We start from the raw sequence: 16,855 nt of genomic DNA, 5'->3' as shown, positions 1-16,855 counted from the left end.
CCACGTTCCCCAGAAGCAGGCTGCCTTAGGCCCTTGCTGGGGTGCAGAGAATGCCCAGGGTGGTATCAGGGTAGTGACGCCCTCGAACTGGAGGCACAAAGTAGATGCCCTTCTATGAAGGATGGGCTAAGACCAAGGGCTGCAGGGTAGATCCTGAGCACGTGTTGCAAGCAGCACTCAGACCTTGTGTCAGGTCAGCCTGTGCGACAGCATGTTGGTTGTTGTACCAGAGTTGTCTCCAGCTGGTGTCTAGAGCTAGAATCCACTAAGGGAGAGAGTTGTAAGTTCCTAGGGCCCAGTGAGGACCTGTCCACTGTGCATATTGGCTCCCACTTGCTGGGCCACAGGCAGCCTCTATGCCGACTTCTGCTCCAAAGTCTCAGAGATGTACTGATACTTGTCTGCATCCCAGGGTGAGCATTGGTAATGGTCAAGCGAAGTCAACTCTGGCCTCATATCTTCCACCCCAACACCATCTGCTCCAGGAGCTTACAAGGTGCCAGACACATTCATTGCTTGAAGGCAGGTAGGCAAACCGCACCTCTCAAGAGCAGAGGTACAAAAGGTAACAGCGGAAAGGAATAGGCATCTTCAGTTGGTGTACTGGCTAGTTTTGTGTCAACTTGACACAGCTGGAGTTATCACAGAGAAAGGAGCTTCAGTTGAAGAAATGCCTCCATGAGATCCAACTGTAAGGCATTTTCTCAATTAGTGATCAAGGGGGAAAGGCCCCTTGTGGGTGGGACCATCTCTGGGCTGGTAGTCTTGGTTTTATAAGAGAGCAGGCTGAGCAAGCCAGAGGAGGCAAGCCAGTAAAGAACATCCCTCCATGGCCTCTGCATCAGCTCCTGCTTTCTGACCTGCTTGAGTTCCAGTCCTGACTTCCTTTGGTGATGAACAGCAACATGGAAGTGTAAGCCAAATAAACCCTTTCCTCCCCAACTGCTTCTTGATCATGGTGTTTGTGCAGGAATAGAAACCCTGACTAAGACAGTTGGTGACCCAGGTTCAAGTACTGGCCCTGAGCCTTTTTGCCAGTGGCCTTGGACAGACCACATGCCCGGCTAGAGCCTCTGCTCTCCTCCTGGCACCCAGTGACAAGGCTATTTGTGCAGATGAGCTGGGCTGAAGATGTGACAAAGCTCTGCAGCATGAAAGAGCCCTGCAAATGCTAGTTATTATGAGCAGAGATGAAGCGCCTCAGACACAAACAACAAGCTGACATAAATAAGCCTGCTTTGTACAAGACTTTCCAGGCAGGCATGATAATCTTGATAACAATAATCATAGTAATTATAATAATAACCCCTTCCATCTGAGTAGCTGCTTTGGATCGTTCAGAGTTTTCCTCCATCTCTAATCTTTGAGGCCAAGTGAAATGGAAGTGCGAACATGGGCGTGTGTCCCCTCCTACCCCCCCAGCTCTCCAGCTGCAGCCAAGGCCATTGGCCCCACCTTGCCCCATGGGCTGCAGTTGTCTCCATCACCACCAGAGGGCAGGAGAGCACAGACCAACAAGAGGAACCCGGTGCCACAGACTGGGCAGGGTAGGGCCCCGCCCAGTGTGCCAGGGTTATTTATTGGACTGCTGGCTTGCAGCTATGGGGCAAAGGGCAGAGACCCCAGATGCTGAGACCCTACCAAGACACTGCGGTTCCAGCAGGCAGAGAGCATTAGGGTGGCATTCTGAAAACTGCCAGCCACACCTGGCTGAGGCCTGTACAGGAGAAAGCAACGACATTTCCTTCACTCCCAAAGTCTTCTGCTCTACACCTGAGCCTTAGAACTCAGCCCGTCAAGGGGAAGCAGTGGCCTGCTCCCTCCCATCCCCAGCAGAGTCTGCTTTTCTGATCCCTGCTCTATTTGTGGCCTTCAGTAGAAGTGGCACCCACCACCATCCATTGTAGACATGATGGCACGTCTTTGGCAATAGCAGTAACTGAGACAGACCCGGTACTTGGTGACTGGGACTACTTAAGATGTACTTTGAGCTTAAGGCTCTGAGCTATACCTATGCCTGCAGCACGCTGTCAGCTCACAGGCTCTCTGGGGTTGCAGGGCTGTGTGTGTCCACCATTTACTGTGGGGGAGAGAAACTTCATGATTCCCTCCAAGACGATGCAGCAAAATGGTGAATTTGGCAATTTACAGCCCAGCCTTCTCTCTCCAGTTAAGACAGTGCCCCTGCCCTACAAGCCTGCTGGTCTTCCATACCCCTGTCCTCCACACAACCCTCTTCTAGATATCAATGGGACCTGGGATCAAGGATGGGACCTGGAAGCTAAGCAGCCTGTGGATGTTCCCCTGGCACATGGGTGGGCCTGGGCTCACACAGGGTGCTGGTCTCCCTCATGAGGCAGTGTGGGGTTCTGTGGTGGAGCAGCTATGGCAAGGGGAAATGCTTCCTGCAGAGTTTCTCAGTGAGCTGCAAATCTGGAGCCCCACTAGCGCCTGTGTGAATCATGTACAAGGGACTTGGTGGAGGCAAGAACAGGTGCAGGGGCGGTGGGGGGGGGGCAGGGGCAGGGGACAGGGGGCAGGATGGGATCATCAAATGCAGGATGGAGGCCCTGGTCACTTTGTTAGCAGCAGTGTAGACGGTGCAACCTTCATGGGCAGTGGTGTGTGTCACCCAGCTTCTACGGGTTCCAAGCACAGTAACTAATGGTATTCGCTCACAGCTCCAGCCATTTACCCTCTGGGGCTCCAGTTCATCTCCTGATGCTCTTCTCTCCTGGGTGGGTGCAGACCCTCTCTGAGCTGTGGAGGCATCAAGCAGGCTCCATTCACTCACAAATCAGCTTTGCTGAACAAGACAAAATTTCCAACTCATGCTGCCCTCCACCCCCACCCTGTGTCCTCTCTTCTGAGCCCAGTGTTTTAAGAAAGGACAAAGGAACTCAAATCGGATGGACAGAATTTCTAAGAAATGAACAAGAGCAGATTCAGATTATCCTCAGAGAGCTTGGTCAAAGAGAGAAAAGTGATAATGGCCAACCTCATAGCCTCAGAATACAGAGCAACAAAGATGAATGGTTTAATTAGGGTTGCCTCGCCAGCAGATATTAGCAACCCAATTAGGGAAGAGAAAAGATGGATTCTGGGACTCCACACACGCGATGGGGCAGGCAGAGGCAGGATGTGAGGCTAATAGTTTGGCAGACTGGTGCCTCTCTCCAGATCATTCACGGGCACCCCTCACAGACCCAGTTTCTGTACCATTCATCAGAGTGGTCAGACACTTCCACGCTGGACCAGTGAGATGGCTCAGTGGGCAAAGCTCTTGCTGCCAAGCTTGACGACTTGAGTTTGATCCTTGGGACCCACTTGGTACAAGTAGAAATCACCTTCCAAATGTTGTCCTCTGACTCCACATGTAACACACACAGACACACACAGACACACTTTCAACAAATAAATAATGAAGCCAGGCATGGTGGCGCACGCCTTTAATCCCAGTGCTTGGGAGGCAGAGGCAGGTGAATTTCTGAGTTTGAGGCCAGCCTGGTCTACAGAGTGAGCTCCAGGACAGCCAGAGCTACACAGAGAAACCCTGTCTCAAAAAACAAAAACAAAAACAACCCCTCCAAAAAAATCCCCAAATAAATAATGAATAAATACATAAACAAACAAACAAATAAATAAATGTAAAAAGAAAAAGAAAAAAGAGGGTTGGGGTAGGAGGACCCAGACCTCTGAGCCAACCTGGACAACTCAGTAAGACCCCATACCAGAGTGAAGGAGTAGGGTGAAGGTGTACCTTAATGGGAGAGCTTTCCCCACCCTGGTTTTTTTTTTTTGTTTTGTTTTTTTTGTTGTTGTTGTTTTGTTTTTGTTATTGTTTTTCAAGACAGAGACAGGGTTTCTCCTTGAACTGGAGTTACAGATGATTGTGAGAGCTGGGAATTGAACTTGGGTCTTCTGAAAGAGCAGTCAGTGCTCTTAACTGCTGAGCTATCTCTCCAACTTCCTAGTTCTAACCTCTAATGCAATTACACATTAAATCTAATGCACACAAGCACAGATGAGGTACGTCTGAAAACTAGTAGACCAGGCTATTCTTTCCCCAACACCTTCATAACTTCTGCCCAAGTCCTGCGTCAGCCGGTGACTAATACTAGTTTTCTTATACACATCTTTGTACTTTATAAATGTCATATTCCTATGGAAAATGGAGAATCTGTATAAAGCAGTCTAAATCAAAGGCGCCCATAAAAATAACCACAGTGACAGCAGAATGCTATTTTATTTTTAATTTAAGCAGGGCCCCATGGTCTGGTGCAGGCTCCCAGCCTGAGGCCCTTCATTCACTCCGTGTCAGGGTCTCTGGGCCTCGGGTGTTATGGGTGCATGAGCGTCTGCCTGAGACTCAACATGAGAGGCTGAAGAAGAGAGGTGTGCTCTCTAATGTAGACCCTGCTATTACACCCTTGTGACTCTGTTCCTCTGGCCCAATCCCATCTCACAGACTGGTGGCATGTGCCTCAAGGGGCTCTGAGTAGATCTTACAGGACCTCCAGTCAGCTGTGGGAAGTATAGCTGCTGAGGCTCCATCTGCCGAGGTGTGGCGGACAGTCTCACGGGTTGAGAGCAAGGCTGTAAGCTACAGCCAGCACTTGGGGAGTCTCAGGCAGGTGCATGTGGTTGCCAGATGTCGATACTGCGAGTTTTCCTTAACCATTTCTACTTTATTCTTTTGAGACAGAGTCTCTCAGCAAGCCAGAAGCTTACTGGTTGAGCGGTTCTCAGGTTCTCAAGATTGTGTGGATGGAGCTGTCTCCCCAGCCTGTGGACTTCATTTCTTTAAAAGGCACCAAATGATGCCACTTCCTCTACTTTATTATCAGAGAAACTGATGTAGGTTGGGTTCCAAGATTTGAATGTCACTTGGCCAGTAGGGAGCCCTACCCTTGGCTCCAGAGCAACACCACAGGCCACATACAGCACCACTTCCCACTGTGGTCTGTCTTGTCTTTCTAGGCCTGGTAAAGGAGGTGTGGCCATGACCCAGGGGAGAGGTGGATGGGAGCCTGCCTCATCCAGTTCCCTCTGGACAGGTCTTTTGCAGGAAAAGCTGGCACCTGGGAGGCTCTCTTGCTGTCACCACTGCTCTCCTCAGCCCTGCCCTAAGAGATCAGAGTTCCTGGAAGGCCTGGGCGGTGCCTACCCTGGAGACCCAGGGTTAGTGTGTTGACTCCAGCAGTGTTTACATGAGGCAGGTGGGGTGGTGACAGGTGTAAAAAACAAGGATGACAAATAGTCCTATCAGCTACAACACAGGTGAGGGAGAGAGGCAGCTGTGGCCGAGTACCAGCTGGGTCAGGCCGAGGTCGCAGCCCATTGCCCTGGGTGAGGTAGGAGGGGGAGGCCATGGAGGTGCCAGGGTTCGATGCCCATTCCCTGGGCTCTTGAGTGGCAAGGAGGAAGGAGGGACAGGCAGCACCCTGCAGTGTCTAGGCCAGCCCAGGGGCAGCTGGATAGAGCTGTTTCATAGTGGGTGCCACTGGCCTGAAAACTTTTTCTGGGGTCCAGAGTAAGAGTGATCGCTTCCTTTCCCACTTGGTCCTTCTCATCCGGCTTCTCCCTGCCACGACACTGGCTGAAGAAGGGCCTGGGTTCAGGCCCGGAGGGTAAGGGTTATGGGCTCTTTGCTTCACAAGAGAAGCTTGGCGCTCCAGGAGCGCCAGAGCTGCAGTGGTGCGTGCGCCCTTCTCACTTTGGGGAGAAGGGCCTTGGCTCAAGCTGCCATTCACCCATGTAACTGAAGGGCCAATCATCAGGCCACGAAGTGCGGCCAGGGCCCCGGCTCTACTCTCCAAGGTCCTTCAGGTTCTGTCCTCTCACTCCATGGCATTTTCCCACCCCCACCCCACTCCCATCTCCTCTATGCAGTAGGATACAAGACTCACTAATGTCTCTTGACAGGGCTCTGAAGCCCAACCCTTGGCTCCCGAGACAACACCACAGGTCACGTACAGCACTGCTTCTCACTGTGGCCTGTCTGTCTTGTTTTCCCAGGCCTGGTGGAAGTGGTGGGGCCATGTCTTGGGGGGGGGGGGATAGGTGGGGGGGGGGAGATGGATGGGAGTCTGCCTATCCCAATCCCTCTAGGCAGGGTCTATTCAGGTATTTGCTATAACGCTGGCATCTTTAATAATATTTCTCTCTACTATGTCATTCTTTCCCTTGCTTCTGTCCCCTTGCATGGTGCTCAGCCTCTACTTAGATTATAAGTTACTGGGCACAATCGCTCTTTTGCTTTAAAGAGAAACAGATGAAATATCATGTCAACTAGGCGGGAGAGAGGTGAGGTTTCTGGAATCTCAAACTACCTGCACCATGCCACCCACGCTCTCCATGCCCCAAAGGAAAAGGTCATTCTCCACACTGAACACTCCATGGCACACAGTAGGCACGCCATGTTAAATTGCACACCTTTAAACACCTGTGCAATTTCTGCTGCATTTTATACCACTCTAGCTATAATTTACTTAGTATCTGCTATTAAATGTTTTTCTATATATTTATTTATTTTTAAAAGACTTTATTTTATATGAGTACACTGTAGCTGTCTTCAGACACACCAGAAGATGAGTACACTGTAGCTGTCTTCAGACACACCAGAAGAGGGCACCAGATCCCATTATAGATGGTTGTGAGCCACCATGTGGTTGCTGGGAATTGAACTCAGGACCTTTGGAAGAACAGTTAGTGTTCTTAACCTCTGAGCTATCTCCCCAGCCCATGTTTTTCTACTTAAACATACTTTGAACAAAGGGAAATGTAGCATAAACTATAAAATTTATGCAGAGATTTTGAGGGGTAGCAGTGTTAAGGACTGAACCTGGAGTGTGGCCATGCTAGGCAACCAGTCAACTGCTGATCCCTAAAAAGATGTTTGATGCATTAAAATAACTTGAAATAAAAACTGTATGTAACCCCATGTTCATCCATCCATCTTACTAAAAGCATCTGATCCCTTCACACTAGGGAGCACTACCCTAGCACCCAGCATGATCCAGGCACCAGGAATGAATCCCTGGCATGAAGCTGCAATCTGAGAGCAGCTCACTCCTGCATCCTACACTGTTGTCCCTGTCCCTTCTCACTTGTCCCTCACACTGCTGCTTCCTCTCCTGGAGGAGCCTCGGCCAAAGTGGGATAGGGTAAGAGGGTGATTGAAGGGAGTGATGGGATAGATACCTCAGAGGTGCTCGCTCACATCAGGAGCCAGATGAGTGAGCAGGCTAGGCAAAAGGAGCGGGAAGAGTATTTTCCAAAAACTTGTGGACAGTTCTAGGATCTGACCTTCCAGAGCCTGGGCAAGTCAATGTGATTGTGTGTGCCTGTGTGAGCCTGTGTGAGCCTGTGTGTGCCTGTGTGTGCCTGTGTGTGATACCTGTGACTGCCTGTGCCTGTGACTGTGTATGACTGCCTGTTACTGCCTGTGTGTGACTGCCTGTGCCTGTGTGTGACTGCCTGTGACTGCGTGTGTCTGCCTGTGACTGACTACCTGTTCCTGTGTGTGACTGCCTGTTACTGCCTGTGCCTGTGTGTGACTGCCTATAACTGTGTGTGACTGCGTGTGCCTGCCTGTTCCTGTGTGTGACTGCCTGTGCCTGACTACCTGTGCCTGTGTGTGACTGCCTGTGCCTGTGTGTGACTGTGTGTGATACCTGTGACTGCCTGTGACTGCGTGTGTTTGCCTGTGACTGCCTGTGCCTGACTACCTGTGCCTGTGTGTGACTGCCTGTGCCTGTGTGTGACTGCCTGTGACTGCGTGTGTCTGCCTGTGACTGCCTGTGTCTGACTACCTGTGCCTGTGTGTGACTGCCTGTGACTGTGTGTGACTGTGTGTGATACCTGTGACTGCCTGTGCCTGTGTGTGCCTGTGTGTGCCTCTGTGTGCCTGCCTGTGACTGTGTGTGACTGCCTGTGACTGTGTGTGACTGTGTGATACCTGTGACTGCCTGTGCCTGTGTGTGCCTGTGTGTGCCTGCCTGTGACTGTGTGTGATACCTGTGACTGCCTGTGCCTGCCTGTGCCTGTGTGTGACTGCCTGTGACTGCGTGTGTCTGCCTGTGACTGCCTGTGTCTGACTACCTGTGCCTGTGTGTGACTGCCTGTGACTGTGTGTGATACCTGTGACTGCCTGTGACTGTGTGTGCCTGCCTGTGACTGTGTGTGCCTGCCTGTGACTGTGTGTGACTGCCTGTGACTGCGTGTGACTGCTTCCTCAGCTGTAAAACTGTAGTGCTTTCCATGCATATGCTCCTCTAAGACACTCTCTGGAGTGTGAGTGTGAGTGTGTGTGTGTGTGTGTGTGTGTGTGTGTGATGCACACCAGGGTCAGCAGTATGAGAAGGAATAACGGTAATAACAGCAGAACCAGCTGCCCTATCTCCATGCAATACACTAAGGTGGACAAGAGAGGATGCTCAGGAGTCCCTAAGGGCAAATGGCTGCTCAGACCCCCTCTGCCCCCCACCATATCTCTATATACACTGGGTGAAGAACTAGGTTATCTTTTCCAAAATTCTGGAAGGAGGCAGCAGGTCTTCTATACCTGGTAACCCTGGAGGTCACTAGGAGCAAGTCCTTCAAGAGCAATGCCCCCAATGCTACATACAAGGACCAGGGGTAGCCTGGGGTGGGCCGCCAGCCTGGGGCTATCTCAGGCTGGAGCTGTGTCCAGTGAATACTCCCAAAGTGGCCTCAGCTGTACAAATGCTGTTGCTCGTAGGATGAGGCTATGTTTTGATTAGCTCTCTTCCCAGTAGTGGCCCCACTGATTCCCAGCAGGTCCCCAATAGGGCTGCAGCTTCCCACAGTCCCTAGCCTTTACCCAGACTGTAAGCCACATTGTGCCCAGGGCCCCTGCTGCTCCTTTTACCCTGTTTGCATGGCCAGTGGTAGGCAGGGTCTTTGAAGTCCTGTTTTCTGTTCCAGTTGGAAACTTCGCTCAGAACCAGAATGAGAGAGGTTGTCCAATCAACTTGCAATTTAAAATGCCACCCAGGCCTCTCTTCCCCTCCCCCTTTTAAAATGTCATCTTAATTAGATGGCACCTGGCTTCGTGTTTTCTGAATTTCAGGGTAATTTCCTGAAGGCCTTTTCTTCCTTGTAGCTATTTTTATCTTCAGTGTATGGTGGAGAGAGTAACTAGAGGCCTGACCTGAGGCTCAGCAGTTGGAGTAGGCTGTCCACCAGCACCAGAGCTTGCAGAAACCCAGCTGGAGGGGCTGTGAGGTCACTACCGAATTCAGCACACACTCATGGCATTTCTTGGACACAGGGCCATGCCATGGGTGGGCAGAGAAGAAGCTGGGGTAGCTGGGGCCGGGTGTCCTATCCCTCCTTAGTCTTACAAAGAGGGAGCAGGGAGCTTTGAAGCTGGTCTCCTGTGGCTTCCTGAGGTGCCGTGGCCATTTCTCTACCTCATCTGCCATGGATGCGCTAGGGAAGACCTTTAGAAGCTGACTCAAGTGTTCCTAAAATTCCTATGCCATGATGCCCATCCCCACTAATGCACAATACAATTGTATTGTGGGATTCCATCTTTAAAGAGGTGCTCTGGCTGAGACCATGAAGGAAGGTCGTCATCTTGTGAGAGACTAAGACACAGATGCATAAAGAAGGAAGACCTCATGAAAATACAGGCACAAGATGATCATCTACAGCTCACTGATGAAAATCACAGGAGACCCAGGCCTGTTGCCATCGTGATCGCTGATTTCTGGCCTCTAGTATTACATACGAGACAATAAATGTCAGTCATTCAAGTCTCGGATTTGTAGGACTTGGACCAACTTAAGACCAACACAGTTCCTAAGACCCCTCCTTAAGATGGGCCATGACGTCATCCTGTGCTCGATGCACAGGCCAGGCAGGCTCTGGAGTCTCATCTCCCCTGTGTCTCACTCACAGCCACTCTCCAACCACCCCACCTATCTGCAGACTTTGCACGGACCCCTGATGCCAGTCCAGAAACCGCCAGACAGAGCTCCTGGCCTTTGCACCAGCTCTTCCTTGATCTCCAGGCTGCAAGAGTCAACTCCTCTTCTTTGTCTCAGTCTAAAGAGAACTTAGAAGAGAAGGGTAATTCTGGATTTCCCTGTACCCATTCCCTAAACTACCAAAAGCAGATATCGCTACTTTTAGCACTCTTTTTGTTTCTTTAAATGAACCATCAATCACAGCATGTAAACAAACAGTCTTGTCTCCTTGCTGACTCTTTCTCTTCCCAGGGAGCTGCTAAGCCCTGCGAGGGCTGGGCCCACTTCAGCTATGCTCACTGCTGTTTCAGTCAGGAGGTACTGCTTCGTGAATGGATGTATTCCAGGCCATGAGCTGAGATGGGTGCCAAATGCCAGTACTTTGTCCTTAGCGGGCCAGGCAGTGACAGGGTGAGCTGGAGGCAAGAGGCAGAGGAGGAACGGCCCAGAATTCATTCTCAAGGTTTGCTAGTTTACCCAGACTAGCAGCTAAGCCATGAGGGGAGCTGACGTCACTGGTAACCAGAACCGGGACTCTAGGACTCCTGGCTGTCCTGATACCTCGAGAGCACTTGGAGAAGGATGCTGGGTGTGTTCCAGCAGAGGTGGGAGTGTCTTCCCTTGGCATCTACGTGTGACTGACACAGTGGCACAGCCACATGGGTGCAGCCTGCATGTGTGGGCACAGCAGGCCTTCAGCTTGTGCTGTCTGAAGTGGGTGGCACGGGACGCTATAGAAGTGAGTCATGTACGGCACAGGATGGTCGGCCTCGAGGTTCTGGGTTTCCTATCTGAATTTCAGACCCTTTAGTACTCCTCGTAAGTCATCTGGATTAGAGTATTGAAAATGCAGCCTGCAGACAGTATGTGATCAGGGAGGTGTAAAGGGTTTGCCTATATCTGCCCTTCCCCAGAGAAACCCACAAAACGATCTTTGAGTCTAATTGTGTAATTAGTCCGGAGGCTCCTTCTTCCCTCAGGAACTGGAAAGTTAAGCTCAACTTCAAGTTCCATCATCTATCGTACCCATTGTCTTCACTGGTGCGAGTGTCCTATGGGGCTCAACAACACTACAGGACTAGCAGCCTGAAGCAGGGCCAGTGACCCACTTGCCTTGGTAGCCCCAGGTCTTCAGCAGCCCTGAGAGAAGACTGGAATTCAGCAGAGAACTTGGGCCTCTAAAACTCTAGGCAAAGGCACTGAGAATCAAAGAGATTCCAGACAGGGGCTCACAAATGTCTGGGCTGAGAACCTCTGTTCCTCTCTGTTGACGTGGCACTGAGTGTGGCCTCTACCCTCTGTGGGTTGTACCTACAGTCTATTCCCCTCCACCAGAATGCCCACACTGGGCACCCTCTTGTATCCAATAAGTCAGACACATAGTAAGTGATAAACATTTGTTGAATGAATATGGTAAAGAAAGGTTGAAAAAAACATTGAACCCGAGGATTAGGAGACTTTAGGTTCCCCTATCACATGTCTATGGAATGAAGGAACTGCACTAGACAGAGGCTGCAGCTTCTTTAGCTCGAGGCTTAATCCATTCATGCAGAGAAGATGCAGAGGAGAAGCTTAACACTATGAGAAACAGCAACCCTCAAGGATGGAGGGTGGTGGTCAGGAGGAGAGCAGAAGCCAAAGCAAGCCACTCTGGATTTAGTTATTTTGGAGCATCTCTGAAGTTACTGTCCATCATCATTATGCTGCTGCCCCTGTGCAAGTGCTTTAGGTATCTGAGTGTCCGAGGAGCTGCCTGCTCCAGAGGGCCTCACCATCTGGATGCACACTCAAGCTCCGCCCCTTCTTGATACTTCTCAATTTTCTCCTCCTTTGGGTCTGCCACTCAGGAAATGACTGGAGGTGGTTCCTCAGGCACACCTGTGACACTCTGCAAGGCTGGAGACACTGGTGGAGTCTGGTTCAGATTATCTGCGTCAACACCTAGCTTTCCTCGGAGTATCACACTGGGCTCTGAATCACACCAATTGGTTGGGGGATGAGTTTCTGTGTCTAAGCCTTGAAAAGACTGAGAAGGCAGAGTCTGAGTCTTTCTGATGTATCCTACCTGAGCCATGGCTAGAGCTGGCACAGTAAGAGCAAAGGTGAAGTCACATAAGTAGCCATAGCAGGTTGCTTTCCTCTGCCTTCTCTTCTGGGGCATCACCCCAGATCAGAGGAAAAGGATCTCTGCTTAGCCACCGGTGGTGTGAAGACACTGGAGATATATGGGAGGACATAGGCGCAGATGACAAGCAGCCTTGGGAAAAGATGGTTGCTAAGTGCAAAGAAGAATAGAGGAGGGAGACGGCTGCCTGCAGACATAAAGGGAATCTGAGGCAGGGGGAAGGGGAGGGGGCCGCCACGTCTGCAAAGAACAAGGAAAAGAACATGAGGAAGAGGACCATGAGGAAGTTGGTTCTGTCAGCCCTGCTGCCCTGGCAGTGTTTCCTATGGCGCTAACCCTGTGTGGTACAGTTGGGGTTTGTGAACTGTTATGGGGACTCTTGCTGCTGCACAGCACCATTACTTATCCATGGGCCAGTAGTTCTTTAGATCCTCACTTGTCTTCCATAGAGCTTATATGGAATAATTATTCTGTTAACTGAAAGTCACTGTGTTTCTAAAAAGAAAGCTGCAGCTGTTTTGTTGATATTCTGAATACTTCTAAGTAAATACCACATTTTTTAGTTAAAAAAATTCACTCCAATAACCACTGCCTTACAAATTACACACACCTACAACTTTCCTGCCAAATCTCTCAGCCAACGCCATCAGAGCTTAGTTGTAGTCTCCATGGAAGGCCAGGATGACCAAACAAGTGCAGCTGGGGTCCGACTAACTCCTCAGACCAACAAAGAGCAGCAGCTACACCAGTGCCCGGGCTCCCCAGTACCTCCTCTGGATACAGCGGAATCTTCACAAGAAAACTCAAGTCACCGGGATCTGCTCACAGAGGACTGTGATTGCTGGAGGCCAAGGAAGCAGTTTAACAGTGTAACAAAGGCAGAGTCCGATCTGGTGCAGTGCTCTATGCTGGCCCCAAGCTCTGCTGTCTGGACCACTGAGCTCTTGTTCCCTGTCTGCCAAGTCAGTTGTACTCACACAGTCTGGGCTAACAGTAGAGCACTTGGGAACCTGAGGGATTCGGTCCTTGCACTGGGGGTGGGGTTGGGGGTGGGGTTGGGGGTTAGGGGTGGGGGTGGGTGAGACTGGCCACTTGGGAGAAGGCAGGCCAACACTAGTATGTCAGGGACCTGGGGCCTAAAACTAAAACTGTGCAGTGCTGCAGTGCTGAAATCAGTGGGAGAAAGTCAAGCTCATTTGTAACATAATGTTTCAGAAACATTCCTCTTGTTGTTGGGTCAGTTGGCAACTCTGAAGGCAGCTTACATAAGAGGCTGGTGGGCTCAAGCTCCCGGTCTCAGGTAATCTTCGCACTCACCTCCGAGTATTATCATTTGCTTTTCAGGGATGCGCTCAAAGGCATCAACCCATTTTTTGGATGAGGATAACTGCATTTTCTGGTTCACAAAGGCATGCAGACAAGCTTCCCAACCTGTATTCCTTTCTGTTCATTCCGTATCATCATGTTTCTAACATGCCTCATTTATCAGATACACCCAGTGAGGAAGCTGGAGGTAGGTCATCTTAGATTTCCATCCCGACTCTGCCTCAGACTGTGCGACTCCCCAAATGTCAGCATTCCCACTCACTGTAAGCTCTGAAGGGCTCTAGGTGCTGTGAGGGCTAAAGGAACAGAAGCCACTGCGGACAGGGGAGCCCGCAGAGCAGTCGGTGGGTGGCAGTTGCTCTGGGCTGTACAGCTAGCTACAGGTGTGTTGTGGCTGAGAGCCAAGTGGGTACTCAGGCAGCCACTTTTGGGATGAGAGGAAGGCCTCAGTCTCAAAGTTTAGTCAGTTAAGTCTCAGAAAAGTTGAGGCACACGTACATATGTGTACCCACACTCACCCGATTTTCATTTTGGGGCTTGTAGCCTTAGAACCCCAGGTTAGATCTATCCTGCTCAATTATAAAATGTGGGCATCTGAAAGGATTCTGGGCTCCGGCGAACGCTCCCTCCTCAGGTAAGCTGTGCTGATTTCCCCCCAGCAGGGCCGTAAACCTGGCTGAGCTGCTTGTGTACCAACTGATTTCCATCCTGCTGAAAATGCCCTTTCCCCACCTGCTGCTCTGGGCGGAGCTGGCCCTCGGCTAGAGCCCAGTGCACATTTAAAAATGTGGCCAGCTCTGCACAATTAGCTGGGAGCGTAGCTTGGAGGTTACAGTTTACAGAAAGAGGCGTTTAAAAAAACCCCGAGTTATTTGATGTATCAAGTGCATAGCTCATTATCAAAAGTCATTCAGAGACAAGAGAGGGAGTAATAGATGCAGAGACCAGGGAAGAAAGGACAGGCCCCTTTGGGTTGTGTGGAACCATGGTGGCTCAGTCAATGCTTGGCAACCACAGCTCTGCCAGGCACATGCAGCATCATGCCAGCCCCTTCTGAAAGGGCTTTTCAGTGGATCCTGTGCATTGGTTCAGAGGAAGCACGACTCAGGCCCCAACTCCCCAGAGCATGGTTTGCGTCATAAGAGGAAAAAAAAAAGGATCTCTGCAGTGGGCAGCTCTGGGAAGGTGGAAGCCAGGGCACAGCAAAGATGAGAACGTTTACCTGGGCCCTGGGCTCTCATCTGATCTGCAGAGTCGAGTGTTGGCTGTGCTAGCTATCAGCTAGGTCACATTTGTTGCTCAGTCTTTCTGAGCTTCAGGCTCCTTTTCCATAACTGGGGGGAATATGGTGAGTTTCCCCAGCATCCAAGACCTTTCTGGCCCTATGCCAGAATATCTGCTCCATCTGTGAGATGCCACAGGCCCTCACATTCTTAAGATGTTTCATTTATCTAACTCACTTTAAACAAAGTTCAAGTCCATACCTTGCACAATTATTATTTCTTGGATTCACACTAAGATAAACATATGGCGATTAAATGGAGCCTGTTGGCTGGGATAAAACCAGAAACAGGGTCCCTGGCACACTGCCTGGCATATATACGCTCAGCATGTAGGTGCTGCTGTGGCCTTTCCCAGTGCCACTGGCTTGCTGGTACCGAGGTGATGATAGGGTTCCCTGCAGTTACCTATCCCTTCCTGACAAAGAGAGGCCTGGCCTCCTAGCCTCCTCCTTCACCTGCTCCCTCCTCACCTCACCCCTGTTTGACAGATAGGAAAAGTAGCCCTCACAAGGATTCTTGTTGCTTTTGAACTCTGTAGAAAGCAGGAGCACAGCCTCCGCCGCCGCCGTCCTGCTCAGCCGCACGCATCTTCCCTCTCTTCACAACTCCCTCTCCCCCAGTGTGGCAAAACTGAAATTTCTAAGGAGGGGGGAAAGCACCCCATCTAGCACTGCCTGGTTATTTTTCAATTCTGCCTTGCTGACTAACACAGCATTTCCTAATTACAACTCTACTAGGAAGCTGTACAGTTTCATTAAAAAAGAAAAAAAAAACCCAACACCCAAATTCAGACTTTGCAAAAATTCTCACCTCCTAAAACAAACAGACATGTACACAAACAAGCCAATCAAAGCAAGCAGGTGTACTGTGCCCAAGACATCCATGCAGTGGGCGGCTGGGTGAGGCTGGGCAAAGTGGCTGGCCACTCTGACCCATGGCTTCCTTGCCTGTACTTAAGACTCTGACTCTTGAGGTTGCTGTGTGGATGAGGAGAAAAGGCAGGATGCTTTGTGGGGCACTGCCAAGGATATCTGAGGTAAGAAGTCACAAGTTTGGGACTCAATGGAGCTTAGAGGGAGGTGAGGTTTATCTGACCCATGTTGGGCTTTGTCCTTAGTGCCCACTAACCGAGGGTTAATGTTTTGTGGGTAGGTGTTTCTTCTTCCAGGGGTACTAGGACTTTAAGCAGAGCTCTAGAACCCTACACGCTTAGAAAAGACAAAGGGCTCTATCTCTATGTGGGGAATTTCATGGGCAGTAGTTTTGAGTTTCTTAGATAACACACACCTTTCAAGAAGAGGTCTATGATGGCAACCACTTCCAGAAAACTGGGGGTCACCACCTTCTATTCCTAGGGGAAGAAATGGTACCCCAGAGCCAACACAGACATTGACATGGAGCTCCAGTCTGCTCTGACCACAGGCCAGTTCCATTTCCCAGAAGTGGCTGAAATAGCTAGGTGTATTGCTAGGGACAGGGTGGCTCCCCAGCTCCACCTACCCTCCGCCTTGCTGTTGGCACTCAGCAGACTGCCACTGGCTGAGGGCCAGCGCTGCAGGTTCTTGGGCCAGGGAACCATCTGGTCGGAGGCACCCTCTGAAGCCATGCTCTGTGGCCTCGGCATCTGCCCGTGCTTTTGTGTTGGGTGGGAAGCAGCCAGAGCCCAGCCACACTGCTGCAGCCAAGGAGGGGACCAGCGAGCTGCTTTTGTGTCCCTGTTCACGCAGGCAGGCGTCCTTGAACACAGCCTTGTTGTGGGCACTAGAGCTTGCCTTAGCATGGGAAATAAACACTGTTCCCTTCAAATCCGAAGGACTTTGTTTAGCTGAGCTCAATTCCGGAGACTGTCACCCTGGTAACGAGTCTTTGGGGGATTTACATCTCATGCATCACAACGGAGGAAGAGCCTTTCAGCAAGTAAGGAGGCTACAAAGACCACAACACAAAACCTTTCCCCTATCCCGGGAACACTGCCACAAAACAAAAAACCAGAATCAAGAACAAAAGTCCCCCACAGCCTAGTTGGCCTTGGCTGGCAATTAGCCACAGAGGAATTCAAACTTAATCAAACTTTCATGTCTCCTTGTAAAGCTCAGGAAATCGGTAATTGGCTTTATAATTGAATT

General features: G+C 50.6%; 1 protein-coding gene across 3 annotated transcripts in view, besides 1 other annotated feature; it reads right to left on the bottom strand.

Moving 5' to 3' along the window:
* Gnao1 (guanine nucleotide binding protein, alpha O) overlaps positions 1 to 16,855 on the bottom strand; it is a 159,236-nt gene that overhangs the window by 34,786 nt on the left and 107,595 nt on the right. The gene's annotated exons all lie outside the window — the stretch shown is intronic.
* Positions 14,862 to 16,855: part of an enhancer, noted in NCBI's record as "VISTA enhancer mm1458", that runs on past the window's edge. NCBI's record gives its function as "enhancer in: neural tube[5/7] | hindbrain (rhombencephalon)[5/7] | midbrain (mesencephalon)[5/7] | forebrain[5/7]" and the evidence as "EXISTENCE:transgenic organism evidence [ECO:0001131][PMID:17130149]".

Source organism: Mus musculus, chromosome 8, assembly GCF_000001635.26.
Source record: "Mus musculus strain C57BL/6J chromosome 8, GRCm38.p6 C57BL/6J".
NCBI classification, from domain to species: Eukaryota; Metazoa; Chordata; class Mammalia; order Rodentia; family Muridae; genus Mus; species Mus musculus.
The sequence above is the reverse complement of the archived record's forward strand: the minus strand, read 5'-3'. Positions and strand labels throughout refer to the sequence as shown.